Source organism: Tursiops truncatus, chromosome 3 (genome assembly GCF_011762595.2).
Source record: "Tursiops truncatus isolate mTurTru1 chromosome 3, mTurTru1.mat.Y, whole genome shotgun sequence".
NCBI classification, from domain to species: Eukaryota; Metazoa; Chordata; class Mammalia; order Artiodactyla; family Delphinidae; genus Tursiops; species Tursiops truncatus.
The window spans coordinates 142157551-142173930 of record NC_047036.1 but is presented as its reverse complement, the minus strand read 5'-3'; the positions used below and the strand labels follow the sequence as shown (position 1 = coordinate 142173930).

Below are 16380 nucleotides of genomic sequence, written 5' to 3'. Positions count from 1 at the left end.
ACCTACTAAAAACTTTTTAAAAAAAATTAACTTCATTGATTGTGAAACACTGATCTTTTCTCAGCACTTGGACAGAACCTGACTCTATGCAAATAGGTTAGTTCCTCTATTTGGACATCAGTAGCAATATTTTTCCAAGTTTTAAATCATCCACATAACATGTTAAATTATAGTGCCTCTCTTTCTTCTCTGACAGATTCCAACCTTTTGAGTCTCTGCCTTCTTTCTTTGCTACAATAAATTGATCCTTTAAAACATCCAGGTGCAAATGAATTAATGGTCTTCTATTGTGAGTGAGAGTGATGGAAGCCCTCCCCCCTCCTCCTCCACATTGAGGTCCCTTCCCCTTCTGAGAAACCCACATATCAATTAAACTCACCTGCTAATTAAAAGCTTGTTTGGAAAAATCCTTGCTAGTTAGATGCAAAAGAAAAATGTAAAGGTGTCTAAAAATAGAGGCTTTGAATGTCAATTACTTACTTCCTCCTCAGTTCCTGGTTCCTCGGGTTGAATTGAACGCTGGTGAAGAGCTGGGAGAGGGAAAAAAGAAAGAAAAAAGAGGCTTTTTCACCTATATTTCCCCGAGAGTATATCATTGGTTTAGTAACTTCAGCTCTTTGACAGCAATATCAAGATACACAGTTTTTATTCATGAGATGAAAATACCATCTCTCACTCCTTCTCATACAGCCACACAGATTTCCTGTACAAAGGAGTAGAAACCATAGTTCTCACATGTTGACTGTCAACAGTCAAGCCAGAGCCTTTGTGAGCTGGAATATCAAATGAATAAAAGTGAACGTGGAAAGGATGCTAGGTTTTCTTCCTTAATGACACCAGCTGCTAGATCTTCAACCACCACTCCTCCTTCCTATCTGCTTTTTCTTGAGAAATGGGTCCTAAGGGCAGATTTATATGAACACTAGATTGTCTTCTCTTTCTTGTCTACCCCAGACTTAAAAGCTATATTGCTCTGAAGTAACACGCTAAGTACCAAACTATACAAAATAAAAGAAAATTATAAAAATAGAACTCAGGAGACAGGGAAAGTCACAGGTATGAACAAAGACCTTTTAAATGTACCAGACAATGAGAACAAATTAAATTATTATCTGCCTCAGAAAATGACAGCTAATTGATCCATTTACTCATTCACTCAGTACATTTTTGTTAAAGGTCCACTCTTTGGTAGTCACTGAGTTAGGAGGTGGCATTAGAATTGTAATTACAATCTAGTCCCAGCCCTTGGGGAGTTTACAGTCTAGAAAAGAAACTTAGAGTAATGGAAATTACAATAGCACGTGACAAAGCTGGTAATAGGACAAACACAGGCAGCTAACCCAGATATGGAAGGTTAAACAAAGGCTTTTAGGAATGGCTACAGTTAAGCTAAAGACAAAAGGTTGAAGATAAAGTACATAGGGAGAATAAGAAGAGAGAAAAAGACATTGCAATGCTGTTGAATGGGCACCATGAAAGAGACCATGACACTTTTTGGGGAACTGTCCATACTTCTTTGGACCGGGAGCACAGAGAGTGAAGGAAAAACCCAGAGAAAGACCAAAATATGATGGTATTTTAAACTGCCTTTTGCAATAATCATAAATTAGTGAGTTTTTAAAATAATAGTGTAAGTAGATGGAAATAGGGAAAGACAAAGATTCTCCATTTCAGGATTTCCTTTATGATGTGCAAAACCAAAACAGGGCATATTTAGGTGGCTATGAAAATACTGTTTACAAAAAATTGGGGGATTTAACTGATTTCACATAATTGAAGCCCAAAACAGATATATTCCATAGAGATTTAAATTCACAGGATTAAGGTAGACTGCATGTCACAGAATGAAGATAATATATTGACTAATATAGCAAAGCCCTGTAAAAACATAAACCCTTCATGGAAAAAAAAATGATTTTCTAATATGTTTATATTCAAAAATAGAACATGGTTTTGAAAAAAGAGAAGATACACACACACAATGGAATACTGCATATCAATGAGATGAAAGCTAATTTTCAATTCAGTTAAGAATTACTGAGCACCTACTATGTGTCAAGCATTTTAATAGGCTCTAGGGCAATCACAGTTGATGAATAATGCAGTCAGGTCCTGAAGCTGAAAAACTAACAGGGAAGCTAGATTATTAAAAAGAACCCTCAGCAAGTGCTCAGTGTTATAATATGTTCCCTCTATTCTATTACCTAGAATATAAGGCAAGTAACATTTCGTATTCACAGCTGTATCACTGGTGCCTAAAATAGTGCCCAGCACAGTGATTAAGTTAAACATGTAACGTGCATCTTGATGAGTGGTCTCTGGATCTGAGGGCTTAAACTCCAGCTTCAATGTAACACTAAGGCTCAAGGCCTTCAATTTTTTCCATATCTTGTTGTTGTCTGAGGCCAGAAAAAACTGTCCTAGCTGTGAAATCCAAAGTTCTTAGATTAAATCCTACGGCCCCAAATTAATCCTCCAAGTTGAAAATCACCTTGGTTTATAATTGCAATGAAAATAAAATTACAACTTCATACCAAGGTCTATTGTCCCGTGATGGTATCTTCACCTTCATGTCAGCATTCCTCTGACATTTTCTACACTCTAGACACATGGACTTTCTATTCATCACGTACATCACACATTTTCATTTTATGGCTTTTGCCCTTTTCTCTCCATCTGGAATGCTCTTCTCTAAGAACTTTGCATGGTTCACTCTTATCATAAAGGTCTCAGATAGAATGTCACATCTTCAATGAGGCCTTCTCTGACCATCCTTTTAAAATGGCCACACTCACCCATCAGTATTATTCTATCACGTCATCCTGCTTTATATTCTTCATAGCAATTCTTATTATTTGACATTTTCCTCTTGCTTGTGTTTCTTTCCAACCGCTACAACTAGACTGTTAGCTCCATAAAGGAAATGATATTCTTTATCATTAAAGGGTGCCTTGCATATAGCAAGTACTTAATAAATATTTGTTTACTGCATAAATGAATAAGTTATCCAATGATAAGCAGACCTTCATTTAAGTTGAGAGGAACTATGGATATTGCTATCTCTAACAGAAAATTCAGGGCAGTAGCCATAATATTACAACTAACCCATTTTTTAGTGATGTAGAACTACATTATAAATGTAAAGTTGGGATCCATTCTTTAAAGGTATTTAAAAAGAATCTATAATGGACTTGGAGGGCATTATGCTAAGTGAAATAACTCAGACAAATTACTGTATGATATCACATATGTGGAATATAAAAAATATTACAAACTAGAGAATAAAACAAGAAGCAGACTCATAGATATAGAGAGCAAACCAGTGGTTACCACTGGGAAGAGGGAAGGGGGGAGAGGCAAGATAGGTGTAGGTAAAAAAAAAAGGGTTATTATGGGATTATATGAAATCATGTACGTGAAACTTTTGAAAACTGTAAAGCACTATAGAATTTAAAGAATCTTCCATTCAATTAAAATAAAAACTATTTTAAAGTAAAAAAAAATCCATGAACATTTTGCCCACTCCCTCTCCCCTCCCCTCATAAAAAAGGACTTTTTTTTTTTTAACATCTTCATTGAGTATAATTGCTTTACAATGTTCTGTTAGTTTCTCCTGTATCACAAAGTGAATCAGCATATATATACATATAACCCCATTCCCCCTCCCTCTTTTTTTTTTTTTTTTTTTTTTTGCGTTACGTGGGCCTCTCACTGTTCTGGCCTCTCCCGTTGCGGAGCACAGGCTCCGGACGCGCAGGCTCAGCGGCCATAGCTCATGGGCCCAGCCGCTCCAGCGGCATGTGGGATCTTCCCAGACCGGGGCACAAACCCGTGTCCCCTGCATCGGCAAGCGGACTCTCAACCACTGTGCCACCGGGGAAGCCCTCCCCTCCCTCTTACATCTCCCTCCCACCATCCCTATCCCACCCCTCTAGGTATGGAGCTGACCTCCCTGTGCGATGCAGCTGCTTCCCACTAGCTATTTTACATTTGGTAGTGTATATATGTCCATGCCACTCTCTCACTTCATCCCAGCCTACCCTTCCACCTCCCGGTGTCCTCAAGTCCATTCTCTATGTCTGTGTCTTTATTCCTGTCCTGCCCCTAGGTTTTTCAGAACGTTTTTTTTTAGATTCCATATATATGTGTTAGCATACGGAATTTGTTTTTCCCTCATTTACTTCACTCTGTATGACAGTCTCTAGGTCCATCCACCTCACTACAAATAACAATTTCATTTCATTTTATGGCTGAAAAATATTCCATTTTATATATGTGCCACACCTTCTTTATCCATTCATCTGTCGATGGACACTTAGGTTGCTTCCATGTCCTGGCTATTGTAAATAGAACTGTAATGAGCATTGTGGTACATGACACTTTTTGAACTATGGTTTTCTCAGGGTATATGCCCAGTAGTGGGATTGCTGGGTTGTATAGTAGTTCCATTTTCAGTTTTTTAAGAAACCTCCATACTGTTCTCCAGAGTAGCTGTATCAATTTACATTCCCACCAACAGTGCAAGAGGTTCCCTTTTCTCCACACCCTCTCCAGCATTTATTGTTTCTGGATTTTTTTTTTTTTTTTTTTTTTCGGTACACAGGCCTCTCACTGTTGTGGCCTCTCCTGTTGCAGAGCACAGGCTCCAGACGCGCAGGTTCAGCGGCCATGGCTCACGGGCCTAGCCGCTCCATGGCATGTGGGATCTTCCCGGACCGGGGCATGAACCCGTGTCCCCTGCAACGGCAGGCAGACTCTCAACCACTGCACCACAGGGAAGCCCTTGTTTCTAGATCTTTTGATGATGGCCATTCTGACCGGTGTGAAGTGATACCTCATTGTAGTTTTGATTTGCATTTCTCTAATGATTAATGATGTTGAGCATCCTTTCATGTGTGTGTTGGCAATTTGTGTATCTTCTTTGGAGAAATGTCTATTTAGGTCTTCTGCACATTTTTGGATTGGGTTGTTTTTTTGACATTGAGCTGCATGAGCTACTTGTAAATTTTGGAGATTAATCCTTTTCCAGTTGCTTCGTTTGCAAATATTTTCTCCCATTCTGAGGGTTGTCTTTTCGTCTTGTTCATGGTTTCCTTTGCTGTGCAAAAGCGTTTACGTTTCATTAGACCCCATGTGTTTACTTTTGATTTTATTTCCATTACTCTAGGAGGTGGGTTAAAAAGATCTTGCTGTGATTTATGTCAGAGAGTGTTGTTCCTATGATTTCCTCTAAGAATTTTATAGTGTCTGGCCTTACATTTAGGTCTTTAATCCATTTTGAATTTATTTTTGCGTACGGTGTTAGGGAGTGTTCTAATTTCATTCTTTTACATGTAGCTGTCCAGCTTTTAAGCACCACTTATTGAAGAGGCTGTCTTTTCTCCACTGTATATTCTTGCCTCCTTTATCAAAGATAAGGTGACCATATGTGCGTGGGTTTATCCCTGGGCTTTCTATTCTGTTCCATTCATCTATATTTCTGTTTTTGTGCCAGTACCATACTGCCTTGATTACTGTAGCTCTGTAGTATAGTCTGAAGCCAGGGAGCGTGATTCCTCCAGCTCCATTTTTCTTTCACAAGGTTGCTTTAGCTATTCAAGGTCTTTTGTGTTTCCATACAAATTGTGAAATCTTTGTTCTAGTTCTGTAAAAAATGCCATTGCTACTTTGATAGGGATTGCATTGAATCTGTAGATTGCCTTGGGTAGTATAGTCATTTTCACAATGTTGATTCTTCCAATCCAAGAACATGGTATATTTCTCTATCTGTATCATCCTTAATTTCTTTCAACAGTGTCTTATAGTTTTCTGCATACAGGTCTTTTGTCTCCTTAGGTAGGTTTATTCCTAGGTATTTTATTCTTTTTGTTGCAGTGATAAATGGGAGTGTTTCCTTAACTTCTCTTTCAGATTATTCATCATTAGTGTATAGGAATGCAAGAGATTTCTCTGCATTAATTTTGTATGCTGCTACTTTACCAAATTCATTGATTAGCTCTAGTAGTTTTCTGGTAGCATCTTTAGGATTCTCTATGTATAGTATCATCTGCAAACAGTGACAGCTGTGCTTCTTCTTTTCTGATTTGGATTCTTTTTCTTTCTTTTTCTTCTCTGATTGCTGTGGCTAAAACTTCCAAAACTATGTTGAATAACAGTGGTGAGAGTGGGCAATCTTGCCTTGTTCCTAATCTTAGAAGAAATGGTTTCAGTTGTTCACCATTGAGAACGATGTTGTCTGTGGGTTTGTCATATATGGCCTTTACTATGTTGAGGTAAGTTCTCTCTATGCCTACTTCCTGGGAAGTTTTTTTTTTTTTTTTTTACCATAAATCACTGTTGAATTGTGTCAAAAGCTTTTTCTGTGTCTATTAGATGAACATATGATTGTATCCTTCAATTTGTTAATATGGTGTATCACACTGATTGACTTGCATATATTGAAGAATCCTTGCATTCCTGGGATGAACCCCACTTAATCATGGTGTATGATCCTTTTAATGTGCTGCTGGATTCTGTTTGCTAGTAATTTGTTGAGGATTTTTGCACCTATGTTCATCAATGATAATGGCTGTAGTTTTCTTTCTTTGTGACATCTTCGTCTGGCTTTGGAATCAGTGTGATGGTGGCCTCATCATCTTTGTCTGGCTTTGGTATCAGTGTGATGGTGGCCTCACAGAATGAGTTTGGGAGTGTTCCTCCCTCTGCAATTTTTTGGAAGAGTTTGAGAAGGATAGGTGTTAGCTCTTCTCTAAATGTTTGATAGAATTCGCCTGTGAAACCATCTGGTCCTGGGCTTTTGTTTGTTGGAAGATTTTTAATCACAGTCTTAATTTCATTGCTTGTGATTGGTCTGTTTATATTTTCTATTTCTGCCTGGTTCAGTCTAGGAAGGTTGTGCTTTTCTAAGAATTTGTCCATTTTATTGGCATATAATTGCTTGTAGTAATATCTCATGATCCTTTGTATTTCTACAGTGTCAGATATTACTTTTCCTTTTTCATTTCTCGTTCTGTTGATTTGAGTCTTCTCCCTTTTTTTCTTGACGAGTCTGGCTAATGGTTTATCTCTTCAAAGAGCCAGCTTTTAGTTTTATTGATCTTTGCTATTGTTTCCTTCATTCCTTTGCATTTATTTCTGATCTGACCTTTATGATTTCTTTCCTTCTGCTAACTTTGGGGTTCTTTGTTCTTATTTCCCTAACTGCTTTAGGTGTAAAGTTAGGTTGTGGATTTAAGATGTTTCTTGTTTCTTGAGGTAGGACTGTATTGCTATAAAATTCCCTCTTAGAACTGCTTTTGCTGCACCCCATAGGTTTTGGATCATCGTGTTTTCATTGTAGTTTGTCTCTAGGTATTTTTTATTTCCTCTTTGATTTATTCAGTGACCTCTTGGTTATTTAGTAATGTATTGTTTAGCCTCCATGGGTTTGTATTTTTTACAGTTTTTTTCCTGTAGTTGATATGTAGTCCCTTAGCATTGTGGTTGGAAAAGATACTTGACACAATTTCAATTTTCTTAAATTTACCAAGGCTTGATTTGTGACGCAAGATATGATCTGTCCTGTAGAATACTGCATGACTACTTGAGAAGTAACTGTATTCTGTTGCTTTTGGATGGAATGTCCTATAAATATCAATTAAGTCCATCTTGTTTAATGTGTCACATAAGCTTGTGTTTCTTTACTTATTTTCATTTTTGATGATCTGTCCATTGGTGAAAGTGGGGTGTTAAAGTCCCCTACTATGATTGTGTTACTATCAATTTCCCCTTTTATCACTGTTAGTATTTGCCTTATGTATTGAGGTGCTCCTATGTTGGGTGCATAAATATTTACAATGATTATATCTTTTTCTTGGATTGATCCCTTGATCATTATGTAGCGTCCTTCTTTGTCTCTTGTAATAGTCTTTATTTTAAAGTCTATTTTGTCTGATATGAGAATTGCTACTCCAGCTTTCTTTTGATTTCCATTTGCATGGAATATCTCTTCCATCCCCTGACTTTCAGTCTGTATGTGTCCCTAGGTCTGAAGTGGGTCTCTTGCAGACAGCATATATACAGGTCTTGTTTCTGTATCCATTCAGCCAGTCTATGTCTTTTGGTTGGAGCATTTAATCCATTTATATTTAAGGTAATTATGGATATGTATCTTCCTATTACCATTTTCTTAATTGTTTGAGTTTGTTTTTGTAGGTGTTTCTCTTCTTCTTGTGTTTCCTGGCTAGAGAAGTTCCCTTAGCATCGTTGTAAAGCTGGTTTGGTGGAGCTGAATTCTCTTAACTTTTGCTTGTCTGTAAAGGTTTTCATTTCTCTGTCAAATCTGAATGAGATCCTTGCTGGGTAGAGTAATCTTGGTTGTAGGTTTTTCCCTTTCATCACTTTAAATATGTCCTGCCACTGCCTTCTGGCTTGCAGGGTTTCTGCTGAAAGATCAGCTGTTAACCTTATGGGGATTCCCTTGTATGTTGTTTGTTGCTTTTCCCTTGCTGTTTTTAATATTTTCTCTTTGTATTTAATTTTTGATCGTTTGATTAATATGTGTCTTGGTGTGTTTCTCCTTGAATTTATCCTGTATGGGACTCTCTGCACTTCCTGGACTTGATTGACTATTTCCTCTCCCATGTTAGGGAAGTTTTCCACTATAATCTCTTCAAATATTTTCTCAGTCCCTTTCTTTTTCTCTTCTTCTGGGACCCCTACAATTCGAATGTTGGTGCATTTAATGTTGTCCCAGAGGTCTCTGAGACTGTCCTCAATTCTTTTCATTCTTTTTATTCTGCTCTGCTGTAGTTATTTCCACTATTTTATCTTCCAGGTCACTTATCCATTCCTCTGCCTCAGTTACTCTGCTATTGATTCCTTCTAGAGAATTTTTAATTTAATTTGTGTTGTTCATCATTGTTTGTATGCACTTTAGTTCTTCTAGGTCCTTATTAAATGTTTCTTGTATTTTCTCCATTCTATTTCCAAGATTTTGGATTACCTTTACTATCATTACTTTGAATTCTTTTTCAGGTAGACTGACTATTTCCTCTTCATTTGTTTGGTCTGGTGGGTTTTTACCTTGCTCCTTCATCTGCTGTATGTTTCTCTGTCTTCTCATTTTTTTTAACTTACTGTGTTTGTTTTGGGGTCTCCTCTTTGCAGGCTGCAGGTTCGTAGTTCCTGTTGTTTTTGGTGTCTGTTCCCAGTGGGTAAGGTTGGTTCAGTGGCTTGTGTAGGCTTCCTGGTGGAGGGGACTGGTGCCTGTGTTCTGGTGGATGAGGCTGGATCATGTCTTTCTGGTGGGCAGAACCGCATTTTGTGTGTTTTGGGGTGTCTGTGACTTTATGATTTTAGGCAGCCTCTCTGCTAACGGGTGGGGTTGTGTTCCTGTCTTGCTAATTTTTTGGCATGGGGCGTACAGCACTGGAGTTTGCTGGCCGTTGGTTGGAGCTGGGTCTTAGCTTTGACACAGAGATCTCTGGGAGAGCTCTTATGATTCATATTACATGGGGCCGGGAGGTCTCTGGTGGTCCAATATCCTGAACTTGGCTCTCCCACCTCAGAGGCTTTGGCCTGACACCATGCCGGAGCACCAAGACCCTGCCAGCCACACGGCTCAGAAGAAAAGGGAGAAAAAAAGAAAGAAAAAAAAAATAATAAAAAAAAAAATTAATTATTAAAATTAAGAAGTAATAATAAAAAACAAGATAGCAATGAAACCAATAAAGAAATCCACCAATGATAACAAGCGCTAAAAACCATACTATGGTAAACAAAAAAATCAGAAACAAGTCAGTCACAGACAGCAAACCCCAACTCTACAGTTGCTCCCAAAGTCCACTGCCTCAATTTTCGGATGATTTGTTGTCTATTCAGGTACTCCACAGATGCAGGGTACATCAAGTTGATTGTGGGGATTTAATCCACTGCTCCTGAGGCTGCTGGGAGAAATTTCCCATACTCTTCTTTGTTTGCACAGCTCTTGGGGTTCAGCTTTGGATTTGGACCCACCTCTGTGTGTAGGTCACCCTCAGGCATCTGTTCCCCACCCAGACAGGAGAGGGTTAAAACAGCAGCTGATTAGGGGGCTCTTGCTCACTCCTGTGGGGGGAGGGAGGGGTACTGTTATTATAATTGGAATGCAGGGAGAGCCTGCGGTGGCAGAGGCCAGCATGATGTTGCAGCAGCCTGAGGCATGCTATGTGTTCTCCCGGGGAAGTTGCCCCTGGATCATGGGACCCTAGCAGCGGCGGGCTGTACAGGCTCCCGGGGTTAGGGTGTGGATAGTGACCTGTGCTCGCACACAGGATTCTTGGTGGCTGCAGCAGCAGCGTTAGCATTTCATGCCCATCTCTGGTTTCCAAGCTGATAACCACGGATCGCACCCATCTCTGGAGCTTGTTTAGGTGGTGCTCTGAATCCCCTCTCCTCGTGCACCCCGTAACAATGGTTTCTTGCCTCTTCGGCAGGTCCAGACTTTTTCCCGGACTTCCTCCCGGCTAGCTGTGGCGCACTTGCCCCCTTCAGGGTGTGGTCATGCAGCCAACCCCAGTCCTCTCCCTGGGGTCTGACCTCCGAATCCTGAGCCTCAGCTCCCAGCCCCCACCCGTCCTGGCAGGTGAGCAGACAAGCCTCTCGGGCTGGTGAGTGCTGGTTGGCACCGATCCTCTGCAGAAATCTCTTCACTTTGCCCTCCTCACCCCTGTTGCTGCACTCTCCTCTGTGGCTCCAAAGCTTCCCCCCTGCCACCCCCGTCTCCACCAGTGAAGGGCCTTCATAGTGTGCGGAAACCTTTCCTCCTTCACAGCTCCCTCCCAGAGGTGCAGGTCCCATCCCTATTTTTTGTCTCTGGGTTTTCTTTTTTTCTTTTGCCTTACCCAGGTATGTGGGGATTTTCTTGTCTCTTGGGAGGTCTGAGGTATTTTGCCAGTGTTCAGTAGATGTTCTCTAGGTGTTGTTCCACATGTAGATGTATTTTTGATGAAGCCCCCCCCTCCAGAAAAGTACTTACTTTTAAGATACATTTATTCTGAAAAAAAGTTTTGATCTCAAAATGACTCAATGGGCACAAGAATATAGAGGGTAAAAAACTTCCAGGGTAATTTCTTTTAATATTTTAACCTTCAAATAGCTTTTTTAATTGAGCATAAAATACCTTCACTCATCTTGGCTATAAAGAAAAGTACAGTGTGAAGAATGTCTGTAAGGCCCATGAATTACTCTTTTTTTAAAAATAAGGACTAAGGCCTAGATTTCAGCAGTGACTAGATCACTGTAGGACAAACTCTGCAGAGAACTGAACAAAATACAGAACTGATTTCTCTGTTAGCATCATGACAAACAGTATTCTGAAATGGACAAAAAGAAAAACACCCAAGCCACTTCTCCAAAGTTTAAATTATGAGCAAACACTACATTATGAGTGACCATGGTCCTTTATGAGTGTGATTCATATGGTCAGGTTTTTTTTTTGCGGTATGCAGGCCTCTCACTGTTGTGGCCTCTCCCGTTGCAGAGCACAGGCTCCAGACGTGCAGGCTCAGCGGCCATGGCTCACGGGCCTAGCCGCTCCGTGGCATGTGGGATCTTCCCGGACTGGGGCATGAACCCGTGTCCCCTGCATCGGCAGGCGGACTCTCAACCACTGCACCACCAGGGAAGCCCCATATGGTCAAATTTTAGTTAAACAGCTATTCATTTCATTTCTATGGAAAAGGTAGAATTTAAATTAGGGAGGTAACATACGGTAGTGGTTAAAAACATGGATGTTGGAACCAGTTACCCCTAGATTCATAACTCATCCATTTACTATCTATGAGTTCTTGGGCTAATTTACTATGAGTTTGTGAATCACAGTTTCCCCATCTGTAAAATACAGATAGTAATTCTCACTGCTGCAAAGCTGTGAGCTTAAATCGGATAATGAATGTGTTGAACATAGTACCTGACACATAGTAAAAGTTCAATAAATGTTAGCAATTATTATTAGCCTCATTATGTTTAAGAGAAAATTAAAAAGTGAAGTGACTTACTGTAATAAGTATAAAATTAACCCTTAAATTCAAATATTTTAATTGATTTTTGAAATTTAGGTATTTGAAACACAGGATTTTTGTTATATTTTCCCTTTGTTGGTATTATCTTTAATTTCTAAAGGAACCACTTGCCTGCTCCATGTCTCAGCTTTTATATTTGCCCATATTTCATGGTGATTTCCCAGTGCTTCTCTGGTGCAATAGTAAAATCAGGCTTCATTTTATTTTTTTGTTTTATATGCAGAGGCTGTGATCTGAAAATTTCTGTAGTATTTGGCTTCTCATATCTGAAGTCCCTCTTAGAAGTTTCCTAATATGTTTTGCATCTCTTTATCAGGAATTTAAGTAATTTTTGCTGATGTCGTCATTCTCTTTATTTAGAAAATCTTAGGTTCATCTAGGTTGCATTCTACTTGGTGGAGAACGGTTACCCTACACCTTCAGAAAGCAATCAGGGAAGCTGATTCAGATAAAAAACTTGCCTACAATTTTGTTTTCACCTTATCTCCTGTCCTTTGCATTCATCTGGTATAGTCCTAAAATGTCCAAATCAGGATGTGTGCAGTGCTTAACAACAGAATGCAAAACTTCTCACTAGGTTAATCCTTTATTCTCTTTGAAAAACAGAATTCACCTTTTTTCTCCTGGACAGTAAGAATAATTCTGTTTTTCCAGAAATATGCAATGTTTTCTTACCCTTGAAGCCTGTATATGGAAAACCAACCAGAGCAGGGTTTTATTTTGTTTTGTTTTGTTTTTTTATTTGTACATTATGCAATTTTTTAAAATCCACAGTCAGCTGGAGTTCCAGAGATCTGAATTATGTGCTAACTACTCTGGTTAATTAGAGTGCTATTTAATTTTTGTAATTCAGCCTGAGCCTGAATAGTGCAAAACCCATCTGACCTGTATCTTACAGTCATCCGTTTGCCACAAGTCTCAGACCTTTTTAATGATGAGCCGCTCTAACTGGTAATCACCTTTGGGCCTCCTGTTCCTTCGCTTTACAAATTAAAAAGGAGCCTGCAAAAACATGCTGGTGCAGGGTGCATAGGCTATATGGTGAGGGTGCAAGAGTAGAAAACTATCAGCATTCCTGAATACTGATGACTGAAAAATGTAGTGAAGACATCTCCAATCATCTTCCACTATTTGTGCATTTAGGAAAAAAAAAAAAAAAAAGAGGAAGAAGAGGCACATTGAGCTTAAAGGGAGAGTGGCAGGGGATGAGCTGGAGAAGTAGATGTGGGTCATGTCTTGTATGGTATGTGCTTATGAGAGAGAGGAGGCTGTCATGATTAGATTGCAGTTTTAAAAGATCCTAGGTATAGACTGAATTAGAGGGATGAATATTAAAGTGATACAAATAGTGAGCTGGCTTGCTGTAATAATCCAAGCAAGAAAGAACAGTGAGTTGTATACAGGATGATAGCACTAAAAAAATCACTCATTTAAATATTATTTATTAAACAGCTACCATGTTAGGCCCTATTTTAGATGTTGGGACACAGTTTTGAGTACAAGTGACAAGATTCCTTCTCTATTAAAGTTTACTTTCTAATTGGAGGCAACTGAGAGGAAGAATGAATAAATAAATAATAGATAAAACTGTCTGGTTACTGTAGGATGATGAACTCAGGGAGAGTTGGAGGGGGCTTCAGATTGGGAGATTAGGAAAAAAAAAAGTGTTCTCTGAACAGAGGACACCAAAACGAAGTACTGACCAATAAGAAAAGCACTCACAAAGTATCCTAAGCAGGAACAAGGTTGTATATTCAGAGCAAAGAATGAAAGTTGGTGTGATGAGCAGAGTAGGAGGTGGGAGAATAAAAGTCAGAGAAACAGGACTTTTGAAGTTGGATAGAGTTTGGATGTTAAGTGAAGATTTTTATGAAAGGAAAGAACATGACTGGAATTAGGTTTTTAAGAGATCACCCTGGCTCCGGAGTAGTTCACGACTGTAGAGGTCAAAAAGAGGCAAAACTAGCCCAGTTCCTAAATATTTTACATTAGCACAAGTGACAATGATGAGAGCGGCAGAGATGGAGAACAGAGGCAGGGTTTGGGAGATTTTGGAGGTAACACTGGCAGCCCTTACTGATGAACTGAATATGGAGGTCGGAAGAAAGAAACAAATCAAGGAAAAATTCTCGATCTTGAGCTTTGGCAATTACGTGGATGCAGTGCCATTTGTGAGATGGCACAACTCAGGTAAGATTAGGAGAGGAAAATATGGCTAAGATGTGGATGTTGGCATGCCCATGACAACATCCATGCAGATATGCCAGATTGGAAGTTATGGTCATGAGCCTGGAGTTGGTGATAAGTTCACAAAGGAGACATAAATGTGACACTCATTAGGAAACAGGTGGTGTTTTATGGCATGAAAGTAGATGAGCATGTAGATAGAAAATGCCAAGGTTGGTGTGTTCTATGGGCAAGCAGAGTAGCAGACATCTGGAAGAGTGAGAAGGGGAACCCAAGGGGTTGGAGGAAAACCAGTGTGTGTCATGAAAGTCAAGAGCAGGATGAAGTTCAAGAAGCAGAGAGGAGTCCACTGTGAGAAATTCTGCTGAGAGCTCAAATAATGGAAGAGGGAGAAAAGTGGATGAGTTCCAAGATGTATGTATGTATTCAATCATAGGACTTGTATGTATGTATTCAATCATAGGACTTGTTGATGGATTGGATGTAGTCCATACATCAGGAAGGTAGCCCTTCACCATGTCACTCTGGCCTCCGTCCTACTTCTCTGCCTCCCTCCTACTTTTGGTCCATCATCCCACAAAAACAATCAACAAAAAGTACGCATTTCTAATCTGCTATTCTTTCTGGGCCTCTAATTTTTCTCTTACACCGCCCCTTTTTCACAATGTTGTGGATAAAATACAGGTTAGAGTCTTCCTTCAAAAATCTCCAGCAGCCTTCCTTTGCCTGAGTTTAAATGAAAAATTCTACCTTCAAAGCTCAGCTTTCATGCATCTGACCCACCAAATGGTCTCTGATTGCCCCTGCAGAATTATTCTTTCTTCTGCTATTTCCATAGTATATTGCTTGTACCTATATATGGAACTTTTACAACTCTGCCATGGGGTATTTATATTTCAGCTTCCCCTATTACACTGAAAATATCTTGAAAAGAATCTCTAAAAATTTGGGCTGAAGCAACAACAGCAGTAGCAACAATAAAACAACAACAGTAGCAGGAGCACCGGGTCAAAAATCATCATTGATATCTAAGTGCTTGGTATGAGTCAGGCGTAATACTCAGCACTTTAAATAGATCACGTTATTGAATATTTCTTGACTCTTTGGAGCAAGTACCAGTATTATTTTAACTTTACAGATGAAGAACCTGAGGCAGAGAAAGGCAAGTCACATGTCTGAGATCAAATGACTATTGTGCATGGAGCATACGCACACAGAGCAAGATCTGAAGTTTGTCTTTTCCCCAAGTTTATGGGGTCTTCCCAGTGGCAATGCATAGAAACAATCACTGGACTCATTTCAGAAAGATAAGAGTAACTTAACTTCATTATTATACATTTCTGGTTAAGAGCTCCTTTGGCTTCCGAATCAATCAAACATTACAGCTTTAGTCTGTTTTCTAGAGAGTGTGTATGTTGTGAAGGAGCGTCTTTGATCTGCCATGGTCCACATGCACCTTTAACTGAGGTCTGCTTAGGAGGACAGTTAATTTAATTACCAGGATCCAAGCTACATGTGTGCCTAGGACACCGTGAATGAGGCTGAAGTTGGTAGCCTGAAAACGGGGAACAAAATAAAAGCATCCACCAGATCACTGGGCCACAGGGGAGAGAACTTGGGGTGCACTTGCTTTAAGGAGCCCTTGACACAGCACAGTAGGAAAGCTGCTGAGTTTGGCCAATATCCTATAGCTCAATGAAAGAAGATTTCATGTCTAATTATGGGTGAGCTATTTTTGTCATAGTCCCCTACAGGGTCACTGCTTCTAATCCTGCACTTATTAATTTGGGAAACATTTTGGAAAATACTTGAGATTAAGACTGATGGGTGCTATTTTAAACTATATTCTAAAGAAAGAAGCTGAAATCAGCAAGTCAGTGCATCCTTTGGTAAGTTGACAGGCGGTGAATTGTAGTAAAAGGAATGAAGCTTCAGGCCAAAATTAAGTCCTATAAAGCATAGCTTTATAGTCATTTCTGTGGCTGTGAAACCTGGTTCTGTTAGTACAAGGACATTTAGTCTCTAGAAAAATTTTGTTTGAATGCCTCAGAATTAGGATACCAATCAGTGAAGAGTGGTAATAGCTTGTCTGGTTTTTTAAAAACATTTACACTTCACTTTTCCTTTCCTTGGTCTGGATCTTCATCACCTC

At 39.4% G+C, this 16380-nt stretch overlaps 1 protein-coding gene across 4 annotated transcripts in view; it reads right to left on the bottom strand.

The window, feature by feature from the left end:
• Positions 1–16380, bottom strand: part of LOC101319582 (teneurin-2-like) — a 737023-nt gene that overhangs the window by 469320 nt on the left and 251323 nt on the right. For 3 of the 4 annotated variants that reach the window (XR_012330943.1, XM_019945544.3, XM_019945562.3), the window contains exon 3: positions 481–530. The exons of the other annotated variant lie outside the window; for it this stretch is intronic. The gene's annotated coding sequence lies outside the window, so the exon portion shown is untranslated. The remainder of the gene's footprint in view (positions 1–480; positions 531–16380) is intronic. 4 annotated transcript variants of the gene reach the window in all.